Source organism: Triturus cristatus, chromosome 8 (assembly GCF_964204655.1).
Source record: "Triturus cristatus chromosome 8, aTriCri1.1, whole genome shotgun sequence".
In the NCBI taxonomy this organism is placed as follows: Eukaryota; Metazoa; Chordata; class Amphibia; order Caudata; family Salamandridae; genus Triturus; species Triturus cristatus.
In genome coordinates this window covers 178075819-178097090 of record NC_140591.1, presented here as the reverse complement: position 1 = coordinate 178097090, position 21272 = coordinate 178075819, and the positions used below count along the sequence as shown (strand labels likewise).

Here is a 21272-nt window from a genome sequence, read left to right as displayed (position 1 = left end):
TCTTTTCTATTTCTGTGTATCTGGTCTGAAACACCAAAAGTCACATGATCTATTGGTAATCGGTATTTTATTTTGCATGTCAATCACATCATAAACCATGGAATTTGGGCAGTTTGAATCTAACTTAAGGTTCACACCCTACAATATATTACTGACGAATGCTTCATCACTTTTTGGTTATTGTACAATATTAAAGTTGTTGGCTGGATATATATCTCCATGAGGATTTGGTATAAGAACCATGTCAATTGTAATTTTGTTTGTTTACAGACATGCCCCTGAGGAAGGGACCTGGGAGTCCCGAAATGCATCGGGCATGGAATTAATAATGCAAGCAATTTCTTATGCATGGCATCGGAGTTGATGTTTTTCTTCTGTATATGCATTTTTGAGCTTTTGTGAAACTACATTGAATTGCATATGTTCTTTTGTCAAACATTTGTATGTACAGAAGTTTATGTTTGGTACATAGGTACCTTATGTAATGCAATATAGTTACATAGTGTAGAGAGTAATAAACAGTATTGATATATAATATATTTTGTGTTAAATGTTGAATCTATTATGAATAATTTCGTTTAGGACGTGTTTGGTCTAAGTGGACAGTGCTCACCACATCCAGGTTTGTGTACCTGTAAGAAACCCCATCACATATATAACACTAACATACAATCAATTATTTTTAAATGGGACAAATGTAAAGTGTAGACACATTTTCTGTAAATATGCTCCTAATATGTAGTATTTTTCTGCACTTTAAATTTCTCACATTTAAAAAAATGCATAGTGTTTACTGGCTACTAGGGGTAAGGAGCCTGCTGTTTGTAAATGTGACACTTTGAAATGGGGGGAAATTAAAATGAAAAGTCAACTTAATCATCATAATTTTTTCCCATTTGAAAGTATTCTGAAACAAAATGTTGTTCATAGATCCAATATTGAGTTGGCACGGCCTTCTATTTAAGAGTTAAATACTTCAGTTGCTCACCTCTGTGATCCGGCCTGGGTCATAAATCTGACTGAGCACTGCTCCCTATCTGGCCCTGCTATCTGCAGCCTGAGGATAATAATGTAAAAAAAACACAGCCTTCCCCTAACTTTGAAAGGAAAATGTGACCCTGTGCTAATATGATGTGCTTATTTAAAAATAAACTCAACGGAGCTACTCTGAAGGTGTCTGGGAGCTATTGGTAGCGCGTGATTGACTGGTTGGAGACACCTGCAGAAGGCCGTGCAGACCTAAACAAGGACTTGGGAGCTAAAGTGTGCCACACCCTGCTCAGATATTGACGGTGCAAGCAATGGTGGAACATCTTGACAATGCTAAAACGCCCTCTACAGCAACTATAGCCACCCTACAATCACGAACTGAGATCTGGTATCATGTTTACATAAAAAGGGCAGAGTTGTGAGGAACTGGTCCCATTCAAGAGCTACCCTGCTGATTGGTGGGGGTTAATACGAGCTGTAATGTCAACCACGTTTGGATGTGGCCTCCCCTCAGGGGAAGGAGTATGTCAATATCTTACTCTGCTTGGCCTCTTGTTATGCTTTTGGGAATGGAGAAGGTGGGATCGAGGGGAATATTTACATTTTGGGAAAACAATATTATTAGAAACTGTGCTTTTTCAAGGAAACCACTGTTATTGCAATGGGCTTGCTGACATATTTTTTCCAATAATAATAATAATTTATATAGATGGCTTTCTCACTTATGTAGGAAAGTACTTGAGCAAAAGTAAAGGCGCTCACTTTAAATTTACTAACATGATAATAAATATTCCTTTTTTGATTGGTATCCAGTGCCAACAAACATGTTGTAGACATATTATTTAGAAATATAAACGGAACAAAACATCAAACATGTTGAACCCTAATGACGTAGCTGTGTAGTTACTTGGACCACAGTCTGCTTTTATATCACAGTGATGGATGTGACATTGCAATGCCTTTGTACCTTATCTAGTAAACTTGCAGATATGAGAAAATCAGCACTATAGAGACTAGAATGCATCTGGATTCGATGTCATGCTTAGTACTGAGTCCGTGGTGTATTTTTATGTATTACATTCATATTTTTACATTGTATGTTTCTTTTCCATAAACTATGATTTAAGCCCCAAAGCACTTTTTCTAACATCTACATAATTGATATAGCTAGCCTAGCAACTTGAGGAAGCCTCTTTACGTGGAAATTCAAAAGTATCTACAGGAGATGTTGATTATGATTCATGAGCACAATAAAGCTAATATTTCTGCTATCCACTGGCCTCCAATAATGATCTTCCACAGAATAATGACCCTTCCATCATTTCTCAAGCAGAAGCAAAGCACACACACTTTATAACCTCTTACAAGGACCTACGCCACATTCTACTTGTATCCACTCCCTCCTTGGCCACACACAGAGGAATTGACCACTCCCTCTCCTCTCTAGTATGTTGCATTCCTTTTCCAATAGTGGTGTCATTTCACCAAACTCACAGAGGTAGTGGAAGTGACTTTGCTTTCAGTTTGGTCACACAGTAGTATCACAGGAAGTGACATCACAAGCTCTTTGACATGAAGTGAAGACTTTTTGGAGGCAAAATGGAAAATTGCCTTTTGAGCCCTGGCCCTCCTTCAGCAACAAGGGCATTTTGTGCTAGGCAGAATCCTATGGAAGTCTCGTATGCCAGGCCCTGGTTCCTAAATCAAGTGTGGAATTAATCAAATATATGTCAAAAACACAGTTCATGGTCTTGTTTGGATCAGCAGTGTAGGACTTAGCCTTTTTTACAGGGTCATCCCACAACTTTTTGCCTTCCTCCTGGATTGTTTCTGACCTGTTTTTGTTGGTTTTATGACTCTGGGCACTTTACCACTGCTAATCAGTGCTGAAGTGCATATGCTGTCTGTATAAATTGTGTTTATGGATTGGTGATTCCATGATTGGCGTATTTGATTCACTAGTCAGACCCTAGTACAATGTGTGCCCAGGGCCTGTAAATCAAATGCTGCTAGTAGGCCGCAGCAATGAGTGTGCCACCCACAGACGCAGCCTGTAAAATGTAACTGTGGCCTGCCATTGCAGAGCCTGTGTGCAGTCGGGGACTGCCATGTCGACTTGGCAAGTGCACACACTTGCCAGTCCCTAATCTTCCCTTTTCTTACATGTTAGTCACCCCAAAGGTAGGCTCACAGTACCCCTGTGGGCAGGGTGCAGTGTATGCGGAAGGTAGGACATGCCCGGGGTGTGTGTTAGGCCTGGGCGAAAATTTCGTTCCGTTAGCGGAAGTTGCGATAATTTGACATTTTCGCGTGCCGCGGAGAGCGCGAAAATGTCAAAATTTCCACCTTCCGCAGCTTGGCGATAATTTGTTTCTTGCTCGCGCTGTAAAATAATACATTCTCGCGCGCGCGCGCGCGATCGCCTTATCTGAATCCCTGCGTTCGCCGACAAGTTTTCTCGATCCGGTCACGTTCTCCATGAGATGTTGTATTGTTTTTAGCCATATGCGCTGTCTCGCGACAGTTCGCGCCCGCAGTGACGTCATGCGTCACGCGATCACGTCTTTCTTCTTGCGATCATGCACCGTGAGACAACTCAAAACAAGATGGCCGCGCCCGCGAGCAACCACATGGGTAAGTTGGCGACCCGCAACCATGCAGAAAATCTCGCGATCATGCTGGAAAAAAACTTCCGCATCTTCGCGATATTTCCGCTTGTTTGCGATAATTTTAAACATTTTCGCGATAATTTGCGGTAGTGGATTTCGCAAATTCCGCCCGCCCCTAGTGTGTGTGGCATGTTCTGATAGTGAATAACTGCCAATTATGTTTTTCACTATTGCAAGGCTAGCTGTTCCCATAGGAAAGAACGGGGAGTTTGTTTATAACATCTTTTAAACATAACTGGCCCTGGGACCAAGGTAGGAAAATAAGGTTTAGTGTGCCTGAACTCAGAATTTTAAGATGCATCTTTTAGTGAGGGTGATTTTTACATTCTGTGTTTGAAAATACCACTTTTAGAAAGTAGGTATTTTCTTGCCTAACCATCCAATGTGCCTCTGCTGGGTTTGTGTATTGCCTGTCTGGCTTTTGGATGACAGGGGCTGGAGAGGGGCAGCGGCTCCAGAAGTCTGATTAATCAGGGCTGGGCTGAATAGGCCTGGTCTGCATTTGGAGTGGTGGGAGGAGTAGCACCTTCACCTGAATAGGGCTGTGCCTGCCTTCCACAATGACGGCTCTGCCCCCCTGTGGTGTGTCTGGAGCCAGGGCTCACACTGACAATGGAGGTTGTTGTGCACGTGCAAAGTGCCCCACAGAACTGGTTTTGGCTAGGTACAGACCCTCTCTGCCTTCAGAGAACAAAGGATTTTTGGGTATAAAGAGAGGGTCCCAGACCCCAGACTTTTAGATCACTTCTGAGAAATCAAGAGGAACCTTTGCCAAGGAGAAGAGCCAGATAAGCTGAGGAGGAATACTGCCCCTGTGCTGTTTGCTTTCTGGGGTTGGCCTGCAGTGGCTGCTTGCTGCCAAGGAAAGGAGGAAAATTACTTTGCGGTTTCCTTTGTCACCTGCTTGAAGAAAAGATCTCCAAGGGTTTGAAACTAAGCTTGCCTCCTGTTTTAAAGTCTCAGGGATACATAGACTTCTCCATCAGCTCCCCTGAATTTCCTTCCTGGGAATTCTAACCTGCAGAGAGGTGCCTGCTACTGTTTAGGACCTCTAGAGACTGTTTGTTGCTGGCAGCTGGAAAATCGATGCAACATCTAAGAAGCGTTTCGCATCTGCACCTGTTTTCCGAAGCATCGCTGAAGAAACCGTCGCAGCACCTGCTGCGGCTTGAGAAATCGCTGCACGATGCATCCGGTGCAACGATCTCCGAAGTCTGAGATCACCTCACCTATCCCGACGCAAGCCTGCTGTGTGGCTGCATGAAACCACGCATCGTACCGGATCAACGCATCACATCGAGACGCCAAGACTGTCACATCGTTGGGGGCCGCAGTAAGAAACAGACACATCAACTCCCCACGCAGTAAGAAAACAACGCATCACCTCCTCTCCGGTAAGGAACCAACACATCAACTCCCCTACGCTGCAGTAAGGATCCGACGCATCACCTCCCCTGGAGCAAGGAATCAACGCATCACCTTCCATGAGTATAAGGAACCAACATATCACCTTCTATGCCGCCATTCTGCTTGTTTTGCGTGATTCATATAAGGTACTTTTGAGAAAAGTGTCTCATTTACAACTTGCATTGAACTGAACTATTTCTACCATTTGAAAGCCTTATTTTTAATACTGTATTGTGGATTTTTGTTGTTTGGTCTTGTTTTGGTTTAGATAAAAATTACTTATTTTTCTAAACTGGTGTGGTGTCCATTTGTAGTGTTTTCACTGTATTACTGTATGTGTTCACAAATGCTTTACACACTGCTTCTGAGATAAGCCTGTCTGCTCATGCCAAGCTACCAAGGGGTTGAGCAGGGGTTATTTTAGAAGATTATACCCCTTACCCTGACTAGAAGCAAGGGTCCATATTTGGACAAAGGTACCTACCTCTGCCAACTAGAGGCCCCCATTTCTAACAACCAGTAGTTCTGATTGAGGAACGTGGACATTGCTCATCTCAAAGGCAATTTGCATATGCAAAACGTGCACCTCATATGTGCACATTGCCTTGCACACACAGATGTGCCCTAGTGAAACATTCTGTGCTTGGTGGTATACTAAAAGGTGTGAAAAGTGTAGAGTTCGGGGAATCTTCATTCAACAAGACTTGAGCTGCATTCCGAGCCAGGTGCACCACCGTTTCCTCTTGCAGCAGGGCTGAATTAGCACCAGGATGCTTCAGGGAAGTGTGCAATGTAAGCAGGAGGAAGCAATGTCAATGCAATATAATGTATTGACATGTGTGGACCCTGAAAGGCTCTGTTATAGACGTTGCAAATAACAACATAGGAGTAGCCCTAGAAACTCTGTGTAGGGCTGAAGACACATACGCCTTTTCTGTGGGACGGCTACATTATTCCCCCTGAATCATACGCTTTCTTCGGGGATACTGTGTGAGTGTGGGTGTTAGATGTGTGGGTGGCTGCTGAGACGAATATACATATCAGATGCTCCACAAAAGGAATGAAGCAGAGCTTCTCTGGTATGCTCTTAGCTGTTTTCATTCTGGGACAGGATCTAATCGGCTGATAAAATTTGGCTTTAAATATTGCATTTATGGTACCATATCATTAAATATCAATAAGCCCATGCCAAATGAAATATGCAAGCTGTATAACGAAATTCACATTTTTCTTTTTTAGATGAATTAGTCTAGTAGATCAATGTTATTAAAGGTTTATAGTTTACTTGTTAAAATTCTATCTTTTAATTTGTCTGTGACAAAATCCATCCGTTTGCCATATTCTCCCAATTGCTTTACTTCGACAGCTGGTGCTTTCTGCAGTGGTTGATGGCCTTCTGTACAGACCTGAGCCACATATGCTCTGTCTAATTGGGAAATAGGTTTTAATTTCAGATTGCCCTTCTATCACTCTCCCAAATTAGCTGTACGTTCACAGGTCACTGTTGCAGCTGTAGAAAGTGCAGGTAAGGACATGGTTTCTCTCTTTTACCTAAAACTTAGCTTGTGATTTTAGATGACATGTTCTGCAGTGAGGGCCGCAGGATGTGTACCCAGTGTGTGCATGTTATTCAGAGCTACGAAAATACTCAAAATCCTTAAGATGCTTTAAAAACGTAAGGCCAGATGTACTAAGCATTTTAACGATTGCAAACGCTCCAATTCAGCGTTTAAAACTGTTAGACTGCATTTTCTTATGTTATAATCCCATTTTAGGAGTTAGACAAGTTTTTCTGGCTTCAAACATGGAATTGCAAATGGCTATCAGTCGATATCTGGAAGGGGCTTGTTGTACACGTTCATTCCAAATAACGAAAGAATATCCAATGTATCAATGTTTTGCAATTTAAACCTGGACGCACAAAAACTATATTTACCGACTCCTCAAAGGAGGTGGTAATGCGGTCGGGAAAGGTCCATTCTCCTTCGTGAATGCAAATAAAAGGTATGTAGAAGAGAAGGCACTGGTCCACTAGATCACTGCCAACTCTTATACAAACAAACAAACCAAAAAGTAAAGTTTTCTTTTCAAACACAGACCTTTTTCCTTTTTAGAAAAAAGTGCTGCATTAAAAAAAAGGTTTACTTCACTGAAAGTCAATCACAGGCATTGTGGTCTGCTAGCCACAGCAGACCACCACCACTGTGATGGCCTCCAATTGTATTGAGTTGCATTTTGAGGCCTAACTCATTCACATTCATGAGGTAGGCAGGATTGTGACCCACTAGCATTCAGATTTTTAAGAACCAACCTATTAGCACATTACTTAGTTCATAAAAAATCTTTAGTGTTGCAAAAGTAGTATCCACAATTTGAGATCAGTATTTTGCAACCAGATACTCACACATCTGGCCCTAAATGTGGTAACGTATTATAAGAAAGAGCTATAAAAACATATTTTCAGTATATTGTTAATGTTGTTTGAATGTTCATGGCTATATATATGTGTGTGTGTGTGTGTGTGTATATATATTTTTATATATATATATTACCGTCTAGAATCACACTCACACACTCTTCACTCACCTTCCTGAGCCTTCTACTTGGTGTAATGTAGGACAGGACACAATAGCCAAGAAAGTAAAGGGAAACATCGAGAGAGCTGCATAACTTCATGCTTGAGGAGTGGAGAAAACTGTCTTCAACTTTCTCTTAGCATTTCTGCTTTGGTACTGTCCCCAGGGCAGGTAATGCCAAACTATGACCCACAGGACTAAAGATGCCCAGGTATTACCGGAAGAGTCTGCATATCCCTATGAAGCTTCTATCCTGTGCCTGGAAAGTAAAGACTGTCCTCGGCCAAGGAAGCTGCTGCCTGTCTGGTGCAATCCAATCAGAATAATTAAAGCTGGGCTTCCTTCTGCTTACCACTTACTGAGAGCCGAGAGTTCTGAAGGGCCGGAGAAATATTAAAAATGGCCATTTCTTCTGCTTACCACTTACTGAGATCTGAGTGTTCTGAAGGGCCGGAGAAATATTAAAAATGGCCATTTCTTCTGCTTACCACTTACTGAGATCTGAGTGTTCTGAAGGGCTGTAGACACATTTAAAATGGGCATTTCTTCTGCTTACCACTTACTGTGGTTGGCCTGTTCAGAAGTATGTGATACAACGGAGACTGCTGCCTGCCTGCAGATTGTTCTTGGACCACCACAACTGGACATGATTGTTCTTGCTAGTCCCAGTGGAACCGCCCTTATCTGATTGTCGTGTCCATGTGTCCTGGGGACAAGGAAAGCCATTGCCTACTGTGGCGAGCTTGAGCAGATCACTTTGAATGGAACATTTTCTTGTGAGCATGAAAGCAGAGTTGTAGGAAGCCCCCTGCAACTGGAAAGCATGGGCTCTTGTCAGGGACACTTTCCTGACAATCTCTTGAATTTTCTTCAAGGAGGCAGAGCTAGCAGAACTTGTGGACAAACTTTGCACTTTGCAAAAAACAACGGCAGGGAGAAACTTTGTCACTACTACACCTTTTGGTTTCTTTCGACACTGAACCCCTTTTTCAGATGCCTTCCTATGGGGCTGTTTTTGTGTTATTTTTATATAATGTTTGATCCTTGTATCTAATTTCATCACTGTTATGATATTTTTCCCATTATTTTTATTATTTAACTAACTTGGCTAAACACTTTGAGTTATGTTATGCTATTTGATTCTTGGTATAGCGAACAACTCATCCCCGAAGGGATATCTCGGCGCTGTAGGACAGATAGGTGAGGGAAAGAGGCGGTTAGAACAGACACGTTTTCAAGTGTTTCTTGAATTCCACTAAGCTTGGGCATATTCAAATGGAAAGAAGAAGTTTATTCCAGCGGAGCGTGTCAAGATAGGAGAATGCTTGCCCTCCATGTTTGGCGGCGCAAATACATCTTGAGCATAAGAGAGATAGATGGCTAGATCGGAGGTTTCTACTTGGAATATAGGGCGTGAGATTATTGCGTAGGTATTTTGGCCCTGACCCTGATAGAGACTTGTATGTCAGGCAGAGCAATAAAGAGTTCTTTATTTCTTAACACTATTGCTGTCTTGGGCAATTGTTGCACAGATGCCATATACATTATCCCTGAGGCCGGTCTTACAGCATATGCTAAGCTTCCAAAGGGACCCAGAGAATTATCACAGGAACTAGTCTGTTTCTAAAGGTAAGATATATGTGGCTTATGGGTGCTTGGTCTTTGGTCTTGATATGTCAAGACAGATGGTCAGAGGCATCTTCCTAGGCGAGTCTTGTTCTGTCCTCATGTGTGGGAGTCTGTATGTTATGTATATGCTGTGGGTTTTCTTCCTTTCCTGACACTGCACACACAAAGCCACAAGCAAAAGAGTACACTCTCCCAGACTTGCCCCAAAAGGCAATTAATTAAGGTTTATTGAGATCCTATTGTTTGTAGTTGAGATCTAGTGGTGCCTTCCCTGAGTTCTGAGCCTGGATCCTGGTGATCTAAGCCTTGCTTTGTCACCATGTATCCACCTAGCGCTCAACAAATCACACCAGCATTCCTCCCTCCCCCACATCAGGTTCTGTAATATGGCGTGATATGGAACCCACACACACATTAGTATTCTGTGAAAAGCACCTCATGGTTGAAATGCTCTCACTGCAAAGAAAAATATCTCATTAAAAGGGGTAGGTTCGCATTATATCAAATACTGGAAAAACATTATCGACAAGGCACACTGATATATATATATATATGTTACTGATGTTGGAATTTGTTTCGACTACTGGTGTCCAGGCTGGGATTCCCACACAAGGGAACGCACCATCCAGTTCATCTAGAGCTTATCCTAACAATCTGGCATGGATCCGGCCCACCGGGGCCTACGTTGGACACCCACTGGTGAGAAGGAAACAGTGGTCTGAGTTGAAAACTTACCAAGTAAATGCAGATTTGTGACATATTAAAGCACAATAATCACATGTGTAAAGGTCTAGACACTCTTTAGAGCATACAGGAGCCACGCCTGTAAATGATTTCAGATCACAGATGAGGATCTTTTTTTTTTGTAGTTCAGGCAAATTTTATTGTACATTTTCCAAAACAAACAGGGAAACTTGAAAAGTCGTAAAGTACATGGGTTGTATATTGAGAAGCCCAGGCCTAAGGACGAAAAGCCCTGGGTGTAGAATTGTGAACGGACGGACTACTACATATGACAAAGCCCAGGAAACATGTAACAATTAAGAGCAGAGTAACCTATGGTGTATGCACCAACCCATGCAAATAACTGGTTGAGAAAAAAAAGATTCATAAGAAAAAGGTAAAGAAAACTTAAAAAGTAGTAGGTGAAGAATCAGGTGATATGTGTAGGAGGGTGGAACCTAAGGAGGCTTTAGAGTATGTAGGTGTGGATCGGGGAGTATATTCATTAAAACATTTGGTGAAATCATTTCCAGGCTCCTTAGCCTCACTGTCCTGCTTATATGTGATTCAACAAACTCAGGAACTTCCGTCCATGCCAAAATCCGCATCTACATCACCCAGATGACATATTTTGTTTTTTTCATGTCTGTGCAATTATACAATATTCTAGTAACACTTATGAATGCACATCATTCCCACAAATGAGCTCAGGAGATTAAATACAGCTCTCCTTATCTTCCCAAACCTTAGTGAGTGCCCTGGTTCTTCTCTTCACCTTTATCACTCTCCATCCCACTGCTCTAACTCTACGAATTTTGTAAAGCTTTCTGTAGCACATTTACTCATAGGTGCAACACTTTGTTTAACAGATTGTGCATTCTTCTCTCACAGCTCAGCATGCAGCAGTCACGCATCCCATGAGGCTTAGCATGTAATACTTTAAACACATACTCATTTTCAAGACTTGAAAATCTGCACAGAGCATAGATTCCATTTTCTCCACAATTATGAATACTTTTCAGTTTCTTCGTTGACATCTGTCCTGATATTTCCTAATTCAAGAGCCCCAGACATCATCAAAATCGATTTTCAGAAAATATGTACAATCTTGCAAGCTGCAACCAATAAAGGTCAAATACGAGGCAACCAACAGCAACATTATTTAGAGCAGCGGTGGATAAGGAAACATTTCCAATCTGTAAAGCAATTTCCAAGGGCACTGGATAAGGGAGCAGAGGAGAGGCAAGGAGCCTTAATCAGCAGAACATCCCTTAATCTCAGGAAGACCAAAGTTTACCTCAAACTCCAAGGTGCAACATCCTGTGGCCAGCCTCCATCATTGGTGTATCTGAAGGGAACAAAATACCTCCATCAAAACTCAATCAATTGAAATGACATAATCAGAAGAATTGATTAATGAGCGAATGTGATTTAGAAATCTCAAAACTAAATTCTCACAGTTTCATCTAAAATCACGAGTTGCATTGAGAAGCCCCAGCTCGTATTTATAATCCATCCTCCTCTTAAAGGCAGCCTTCTTTCTCTCATCATACATCAATAAATTGAGCTATCTGTGTGCCAAGAGCTAAATAGGTAAAGAGCAGTTTCATGAAACTTATGTCTGCTTGCTTTGTTAGAACTACCTCTTGTCCCTCTATAACTATCAAACGCTTTATGCATCCAGGTATCTGTGCAGCCAATTAAACATTACAAATATTTTCCACCAAAACATGGATTCACTAAGTATCCAGGATAAACATCTAAGAGGAGAAGACATAAGGATATCTTGAAAAGTACTCAACACATTTGATAACTATCACCCAATGTACAGATTGTATGTGCGTAGATTCATACATTTACAGTGTTGAAAATTTCACATCATGAATGTCTGCAAAGTGTGAAAATCAGAATAGTTGGTATGCAGCTCTGGTATGTGGAACTTCAGCTCCCACCTTCCCTGGTTAGAAATGTATCCCCAAAATTCTGTGTTCATTACATGAACGTACATGTAGAACTATGTGCAGTCACCCTCAACACATAAACAGCAAAGAGCCACAGCCTGGGGCTTTTCCCATAGTAATTCCAATCCATTAAGTGCTCAGACCTACATCAGGCACAAGGAAAAGACATTTTGTGGATAATGGAGTGGCTACGATGATAAGATATGTTATAGAGATCCAAGCGTAGCTCCATGTTGGTGACCACAAAACCAACGTGCAGCAGCTACATACGACTCTTGGGTGTCAGAAAGTTACATCGTAGGCCCAACAATGCTTAGAGTCAGGCTTGATAAAACAATCAATTAGTACAAAGTGCTCCTTCTTAAGAATGTGCCACAGATTTAGATTGGCAGAGGACAACACACTAACAGCACACATCTTGCTTGAAATAAACCTAGAAAACTCAAAATCAATCTGTAGACGCCGTTTTTGTGATGCTTTGTGGTCACTGCAGGTGTCTGACCAATGGAATATCAGGATTTCATCTGCTGAGTTTATAAACTCCTTAACAGATCTGCCAGACGTCTTTATGCAAGAAGACAAAGAGAGCCTGGCAAAGCATGCTCATACCTGGCAAAATATTAACTCTCACGATTCTCTAAAGACACAAGCATATTTAAAGTAGTGTTTTGACACCACCATAAAATTAAATTGATGTTTCTTTCGCCTAGGTATGCAGCCAGCTCTGGATCAATTAATCAATGAAACAATCAAGTGTCTTGTAGAGTGTGACTACTCACCGGTAAGGGTCTCAAGGAGCTGGGGGGAGGGGGCTGCTGATCTGTCGGAGGCACTGTGGTTCAGTTGAAGAGCCAGGTCTTGTGATCCTTCCTGAATTGAGGCAATGATGGTGATTGCCTGAAGTGGAGAGGCAGGGTGATCCAGATGTTTGCTGCAAGGTAGGAGAAGGATCTTCATCCGGCCGTGGTCTTGCGGATGAGTGGGACAGTGGCCAGAGCCAGCTGGGTGGAGCAGAGTGGAGATCTCTAGTAGGTATGTGGAATGTGAGGCAGTGGTTGAGGTATGAGGGTCCCGTGTCATGTAGAGCTTTGTAGGCATGTGTGAGGAGCTTTAAGGTGATTTTGTTGTTGACTGGGAGCCAGTGGAGGTCTCTCAGGTGGCCAGTGATGTGGCTGCGGCGGGGATTTTGAGGATGAGTCTGGCAGAGGTGTTCTGAATGTTCTGCAGTTTCTTGATGAGTTTCTGGTGACGCCGATGTAGAGTGCGTTTGCCGTAGTCGAGTCTGCTGCTGTGCTGATGAGTGCGTGGGTGACTGTCTTTCTGGGCTCGGTAGGGATCCACTTGAAGATCTTTCAGAGCAGGCATAGCGTGAGGAAGCAGGCTGATGAGACGGCATTGATCTGGTGATTCATAGTGAGCTGGGAGTCCAGGATGCCGCCAAGGTTTTGTTCATGGTTTGTGGGTGTGAAGGGAGGGGGTTTCTAGTGCTGCAGGCCACCAGGAGTCGTCCCAGGTGGAGGGGGTGGAGCCGAGGATGAGGGCTTCGGTCTTCTCTGAGTTGAGCTTGAGGAGGCTGTCCTTCACCCAGATGGCGACAGCCTTCATCCCGTTGTGGAAGTTGTTCTTGGTGGCTGTGGGTTCGTTAGTGAGGGAGAGAATCAGCTGGGTGTTGTCGGTGTAGGAGACTGTTGAGTCTACGGTTCCTAACGATGGCTGCGAGCTGGGCCATGTTGATGTTGGATCAACTACCACACTGGCTACAACTGACAATGACCTATTGAAGAATTTGGACCCCGGCAAAGCTAAGTGCCGAAAGGCTGCTGCCCCACTCCAACTGTTGCCTCTGAGACGACAAGCGTTTTGACCTGGTTAACATCCTATGTGACTGCTCCACTGTCCGTCCCTTATGAGGGGTGGTTGGTGCCACTGAGTGAGGTCCTGGCGATCCCTTTGCCGCTAGCCCGACCCTTGATCCTACTCCATGATTTCACAGACTCTAACACCCTGTCTCGCTATTGCCAGGTGCTTCATACATGGCTTGTGACAGCAAAGAACTGCGTTCTTCAGCCCTGGTGTTCTCCACTTCCCCCATGCATGAGGAGTGGCTCTCAAACATGTACTGGACGGCCTCGTATGAGCAAGTCATTTATAACCTACAGGGCAAGATGGATCTGCATGGCTTTCGTGGGCCCTGAACTTTAGCCCCATTCCCGCCGGCTGCTTCATGGGTTTCTGCCGCCACCACAGGCCTGTCTTTGGGGCCCCTTTCTCTCCTTGTATCCCCTCTCACCTCCTCCTTTGCTGCTCCTCTTACCCCCTATGGTTCCCCCTTTCCTCCACTCTTCTCCCTTACTTCGCTACTTTCATTCCGTTCTCTTATTTCATTTGCCCTTCCATTCTTCTCACTCTCCTCTTCAATGACTGCATTTGGAAAGCGCGCTACATACCCGAGAGGGTCTCAAGGCGCTGGGGCGGGGGGGGGTGCTACTGGTCGAAGAGCCAGGTCTGGAGGAGTCTTCTGAAGGCCAGCAGGTCCTGGGTCTGTCGTAGGATGGTGGGGAGAGTGTTCCAGGTCTTGGCGGTGAGGTAGGAGAAGGATCTGCCGCCGCCGGTGGTTTTTCGGATGCGAGGGACTGTGGCGAGGGCGAGGTTGGCTGAGCGGAGGCTTCGGGTGGGGGTGTGGAAGCTGAGTCGGTTGTTGAGGTAGGTGGGTCCGGTGTTGTGCAGTGCTTTGTGTGCGTGGATCAGGAGCTTGAAGGTGATCCTTTTGTTGACGGGGAGCCAGTGCAGGCCTCTCAGGTGGAGTGTGATGTGGCTGTGGCGGGGAACGTCGAGGATGAGTCGGGCCGAGGCGTTCTGGATGCGTTGGAGTCGTCTCAGGAGCTTGTTTGTAGTTCCTGAGTAGAGGGCGTTCCCGTAGTCGAGTCTGTTGGTGATGAGGGCCTGGGTAACGGTTTTTCTCGTGTCGAGGGGGATCCATTTGAAGATCCTGCGGAGCATACGGAGGGTGTTGAAGCAGGACGCGGAGACGGCGTTGACTTGCCTGGTCATGGAGAGAGTGGAGTCGAGGATGACCCCCAGGTTGCGTGCGTGGTCCGTGGGTTCCGGGGCTGTGCCTAGTGACATGGGCTACCAAGAGTCGTCCCAGGCTGATGGGGTGGGTCAGAGAATGAGGACCTCTGTCTTGTCTGAGTTCAGCTTCAGTCTGCTGTCCTTCATCCAGTCGGATACGGCCTTCATTCCTCTGTGTAGGTTAGCTTTGGCGGTGTGGGGATCTTCGGTGAGGGATATGATCAGCTGGGTGTCGTCGGCATAGGAGATGATGTTGAGGTTGTGTTGTCGTGCGACATGGGCGAGGGGGGCCATGTAGATATTGAACAGCGTCGGGCTGAGGGAGGATCCCTGTGGGACGCCGCAGATGATCTCTGTGGTTTTGGAGCGGAAGGGTGGGAGGCGGACGCTCTGGGTTCTGCCGAAGAGGAAGGATGTGGTCCAGGCCAGGGCCTTCTCTTGGATACCGGCGTCATGGAGGCGTGCTGATAGGGTGCGGTGGCAGACCGTGTCAAAGGCTGTTGATAGGTCCAGGAGGATGAGGGCGGCTGTTTCTCCTTTGTCCATCAGGGTCCGGATGTCGTCAGTGGCGGCGATGAGGGCGGTCTCGGTGCTGTGGTTGCTGCGAAAACCGGATTGGGAAGGGTCCAGGATGTTGTTAACTTCGAGGTAGCGGGTCAGCTGTTTGTTGACAATCTTCTCGGTCACTTTTGCCGGGTAAGGGAGCAGGGAGATGGGCCGGAAGTTCTTGAGGTCCTTGGGGTCAGCATTGGGCTTCTTCAGAAGGGCGTTGATCTCGGCGTGCTTCCAGCTTTCTGGGAAGGTTGCTGTCTCGAAGGAACAGTTGATTGTTTTCCGGAGGTGGGGCGCGATGGTTGCGCTGGCTTTGTTGAAGACGTGGTGAGGGCAGGGGTCTGATGGGGATCCGGAGTGGATGGAGTTCATGGTTTTGATGGTGTCTTCGTCGCTGACGCTGGACCAGACGGTCAGGCGACTGGTGCGAGTGGCAGTCGCAGGGGTGGTGGACTCGGTGGTGGGTGCGGGGGGGTCGGAGTTGAAGCTGTCGTGGATGTCGGTGATCTTGCGGTGGAAGAAGGTGGCCAGGGAGTCGCACAGGTCTTGAGATGGCGGGATGTCGTTGGTGTTGGAGCTGGGGTTGGAGAGTTCTTTCACGATGCTGAAGAGCTCTTTGGTGTTGTGTGCGTTGTTGTCTAGGCGGTCCTTGAAGGCGGTCTTCTTGGTGGTCCTGATGAGTTGGTGGTGTCTGCGGGTGGCGCTCTTGAGGGCTGTGTGGTTGTCTGGTGTTCAGTCGTGGAGCCATTTCTTCTCCAGCTTCCGACAGGTGTGCTTGGAGATCCGGAGGTCCTCGGTGAACCAGGCGGCTTTCTTGTTGGTGTGGTTGGTTGTAGAGGTCTTGAGAGGGGCGAGGGTGTTGGCACAGTCATTGATCCACTGTGTGAAGTTGGTCGCGGTGGTGTCTGGGTCGGTGGTGTCGGTGGGTGGTCTCAGGGCGAGGGCGGTAGTCAGTTGGTCCTTGGTGACCTTGCCCCAGCAACGGCGTGGTAGCTGTTGGGTGCGGTGGTGTGGGGTGGGTTTTCTGAAGGTGAAGTGGACGCATCTGTGGTCGGTCCAGTGTGGTTCGGTGGTGCGGTTGAAGGAGACGTGGGGGCTTGCGGAGAAGATGGGGTCGAGCGTGTGTCCAGCGGCGTGAGTAGGTGTCGTTACGAGCTGTTTAAGTCCGAGGTTGGTGAGGTTGTCGATCAGGGCAGTGGAGTTGGCGTCGCTGTTGTTCTCGAGGTGGAAGTTCAGGTCCCCGAGGAGGATGTAGTCCGTGGAAGCGAGGACGTGGGTGCTGATGAGGTCAGCGAAGGTGTCACTGAACTGTGGGTGGGGTCCGGGAGGTCTGTAGATGAGAGTTCCTCTGAGGGTGGTGTTGGGGTCGGTGTGGATCTGGAAGTGCATGTGCTCGGCGGTGGTGAGGGTGTCATCGGTGTTCGTTGAGATTTTGATGGAGTCTTTGTGGATGATGGCGATTCCTCCTCCCACTCCGTTGGTGCGGTCTCTGCGGGAGATCTTGTAGCCCTGTGGGATGGCTATGGTGATGTCTGGTGCTGAGGTGGCGTTCAGCCAGGTCTCCGTCAGGAAGGCGACGTCGGGGGCGGTGGAGTCTAGGAGGTCCCAGAGTTCGATGGCGTGCTTGCGAGCGGAGCGGGTGTTGAGGCGGATGCAGCGGAGGTGGTTGGGTTCTCTGGCTGGTGGTGTGGAGGGTCGGATGCTGGTGAATCTGCAGTTCCGGCAGGTGAAAGGCCCCTGGGTGCGTTTCGGGATGGCCCTGTAGCAGGGGTGGTCTCGTCTGGTGTTGAGTGCGTGAAGGGTACTTGCGTCGTAGTGCAGTCTGGCGTTGCGGGGGGTGCGGGGTCCAGGGGTTCCTCTTGCTTTCGCTCCTTTCTTCGCCTGGACCTGGAACCCCCCACATTACCCTGCCCTGCCTTCCCCTTGTACCCAGATTCACCAGATTGTCAACGGATTTTCCGAGCCATGGCTTTGCTGCGGTACTGTGTCCTGCTTGTATACCGTGTGTGCCCGTGTGTTTACCGGTTTATGCGGTCTAACCTTGCACTGTACTGACTGGTGTAACCTGTTGATCTGGTTTTGTTCCCAGTTAAGTCTGAATAAAGAAATAAGAAACATGAAGTCATCCAGAAATTGTATTCCTCCACTGCCTTGGAAAGACATACCCCATGGGTATAGCACTCTTTGTATTAGCCCTCCAAATTAATTGTCTACTCATTTTTCTATGCACCTCACAAGCACTTCCATAGCTTTGTGTATATTTTTGGGGGCTGCTACTGATCAGCTGTATTTTTTTAAGGATGGCGTTTAAGGGGTATCTCTTTTCCACATTCGCCTGTTGTGTACCCGCATTATTTCTGAGAGATATAAGCTGGCTATACTTGTGGGCTTTCTTCAAACTATGTATCTAGACACTCAGAGCCACCCTTGCAGGATCACAAATGTAACTATAGAAAACATTGAATTCATAATGTTGGCAGCTAGTTCATTCATCAGTAAACAGTTGTGACCCCGGGTAAGTGCTTGATTGTATTTAACATTGCTTTTGTTGAAACTGGCTCTTTCGGTTAAGGAACAAAAAGATTGTGATAAATCAGAATTGTCACTTTAACAACATTTATTTTTGACAGTGCTTTCAGAGGATGATAGCTTGGCCTTTAAAAGAATGAGGGTAATTACATCTCAGAAGGATTTGCATTCTATTGCAGGACCTATAAGTAACAATCCATTATCCTGGCAAGGAATGTTTGTCAGTGATCTTGAGCTAATAATATTCAAACTGACTGCACCAGGAAATTAACCCTTGAAGTGTGAAAGTATGCCTCAATTTATCTTGTATGAAATGCATCTCTATCTCAGTTTCAACTATTTGCAGATATTCACCTTATGGTGCAGAACCATAAGGAGATTATTCCAAAATGGTGGCACCAAATGATCATGACAACATTTCCTCTCTCATTTAGATCATATAATACACAGTACACACTTCCTCCATCATCTGGTTGAATTATGCACGACTCTGACTATCAAGATGCAAGGTTAGATACCATTCTTCAGGTCTCACCTGTGCCCCAGACATTTGTGCCAAGGTGAGTGGCCATCTGGTTGTAGAACATAGTGTAGAGGCTCCTTATTAGAAGGATCAGTGGTAATGAAGGTGGCAGTAAGAAGGCCACTGTCAAACACCACTCTTATATCCTGATTACTGGAAGGAAAGCTTCCATGTTATTAATGAGGGCTATCAGCTACCTAAAAGTTTAAACCGAGCTAGAGATGGAAGATGTAGCAAAGTACTGTTCATAGGTGACAAAATGCAAAGAACAAACTTAGACACCTCTAACCCAGATATGTGGCGAATATTTTTATTGAAGTGCAGCATGGTGATGCAAATTGAATCAAGAGGCTAGAAATGAATGGACAAAAGGAACATCCATCTTCCAAAAGCAAAATATCATATAAATAGCAAATTACATGTTTTAGTTTTAGATATGTCAAATTTCACACAGAGTGAGGGGTTTGTTAGAGCAACCTTTCATTGATGCTCCCATTCTCCTCCCCAAAGTGCTAATATGATGATACTCCAAGTACATTTTAGAGGAAAGAGTAAGTATAAGTGTCCTAAGCGTTCACCTGTGATTTTTGTAATGCCACTTCTTCTAGTCTACTACAAAATATCCATGGCATGTACTGAAAACTCAAGACATCAATCATTGGATTTACTGTCAGTGGAAAAGATACCAGGTTACCAGAAGGGCGAAGAAGCAAATGCACGTAAACTGTGCTTTCTCCACTTGGAAATAATTTCTCAATTTGGAAATACTCCTTCCCTACATCCTGTTAAAATAAGATTTGTAGTCTTGTGAAATTTGGGTGTCAAATACCATGGCTTGTGAATACCCGCTAAGATACAAACTTGTGGGTGTTCCTGACTGTTAGACCTGACATCCTTGGCATGGTATTCCTCCAAACGTTTTACCATAACCCCTACTGTTTGCTGAATTTGTTTTTATTGGCTTTATGACTCAGTGTACTTTACTATGGCTAACCAGTGCTAAAGTGCTTGTGCTCACTACTCCCAACATGCTAAAATTGGCCGACAACTAATTAACACTTTTAATTTACTTTTAAATCCCTGGTAAATTTTACAAGATGTGCGCAGGGCTTGTAAATGTAAGGCTACTAGTGGGCCTGCAGCACTTATTTTGCCATCCAGTAAAGTAGCACTTAAAAAATATGTCTCAGGGCTGTCACTGCAGCCCGTAGTGCAGTTTCAAACTGCCAATTTGACCTGGCAAAATAAACGTTTTGCCAAGCCTAAATCTTCTTTTCTATTACTTATAAGCTACCCGTAAGGTAGGCTCTATATGGTCATAGGCAGCAGGCATTATTTTTAAAAAGTAGGACATGTGTACTCAACTTTTACATGTCCTGGCAGTGGAAATTCCCTAAAGTTGTTTTTCACTGTGGTAAGGCCTATGTGTCCCATTGATACGCGCTAACTTTAGATTGGGAGCAGGTAGAGTTTTACTGTTTACTCTCAAATGAATTGTAATTTAAATTAGACTGTAACAGTAAAGTTGGATTTTAAGCTCCAATTCTGAAAATGCCTCTTTTAAAAGTTGGCATTTTATTGTACCAGCCGTCTGTGCCTTCTGCCAGTGTCCCCATTCACATGACTGTGAATAGCCCTGTCAATAGGGTTTGTGTATTGCTTCCAGACAATAACACAAATGGGGGCTTAGGTGTGGACAAGATGGGTCATCCTAGCAGAATGGCTTGGAAGAGGTTGTACCCACCCACACATATGCTTCAAAGGGCTATGCCTACTGCACACACAAAGGAACCTGACACCAGGCCTGCCCTGCTTTTTTGTCACCCTTAGACAGTTTGGAGCCTTGACAGGGGAAGGGGAAGACCTTTCCAGGACAAGATGTGGAGGTAGGACAGCCCTGCTGCTTGAAGGACTACCTTGCTGTCTGAGAAGGAAAGTTGGACGCGGTTGTCTTCATCCCAGGCTACCTAGAGTGTCTCCAAGGGTCAGTTAGCTGACCCCTTGTGTGAACTACATGGACACACCTAGATTCAGAGGGATCCCTGCAACGTACCCAGCTGACCTGCTGTAACTGGACCTGCTTGAGCAGTCTGACACAGATTGTGGTTGTTGCTTGGGTGGGGCATCCACCCATCTTAACCAATAACCAGGGGTGGACGGAACTCACAGAATTTGACTCCGGGGAATTCCGTGGAGTTACAAAAAACCTCTGTGGGCTGAAATAGGCATGTTGTGCTGCTCATGCTGTGATTTAGCACAGGGCGCAGTCACTCGAGTTGATTTTGCTGCCCACGGAGTAGATTTTCAACTTCAGTGGCAGCCTTCTGACTGAAAACGGTCAGGAACGCCTGCATAGGAAAAATCTCCCCATATGTCCTCCTAGCGACCAAATATCGCACTGGGGAATGCCAAATCTCGCTCACCAATTTACTGTTGTGGTGCATGGGAGATAATATCGAGCCACTGTACGATTGTCGGAATTGACTGGAACTTCGTGTTACTATTTCCAAACCTGCAATTTTTGAAAATCTGCCAAATTTGCCATATTTTTACTGACATAAGTTGTAATTACAGATTCAGATTTGTGAATAAGGAATTGCCATTTGCGGCTGCAGAAGGAAATTTTATGTGCACCACAGAT

General features: G+C 45.2%; 1 protein-coding gene across 2 annotated transcripts in view; it reads right to left on the bottom strand.

Moving 5' to 3' along the window:
• Window positions 1-21272, bottom strand: part of KCNJ6 (potassium inwardly rectifying channel subfamily J member 6) — a 1239800-nt gene that overhangs the window by 925437 nt on the left and 293091 nt on the right. For both annotated transcript variants that reach the window (XM_085621266.1, XM_085621265.1), the window contains exon 2: window positions 11292-11342. The gene's annotated coding sequence lies outside the window, so the exon portion shown is untranslated. The remainder of the gene's footprint in view (window positions 1-11291; window positions 11343-21272) is intronic.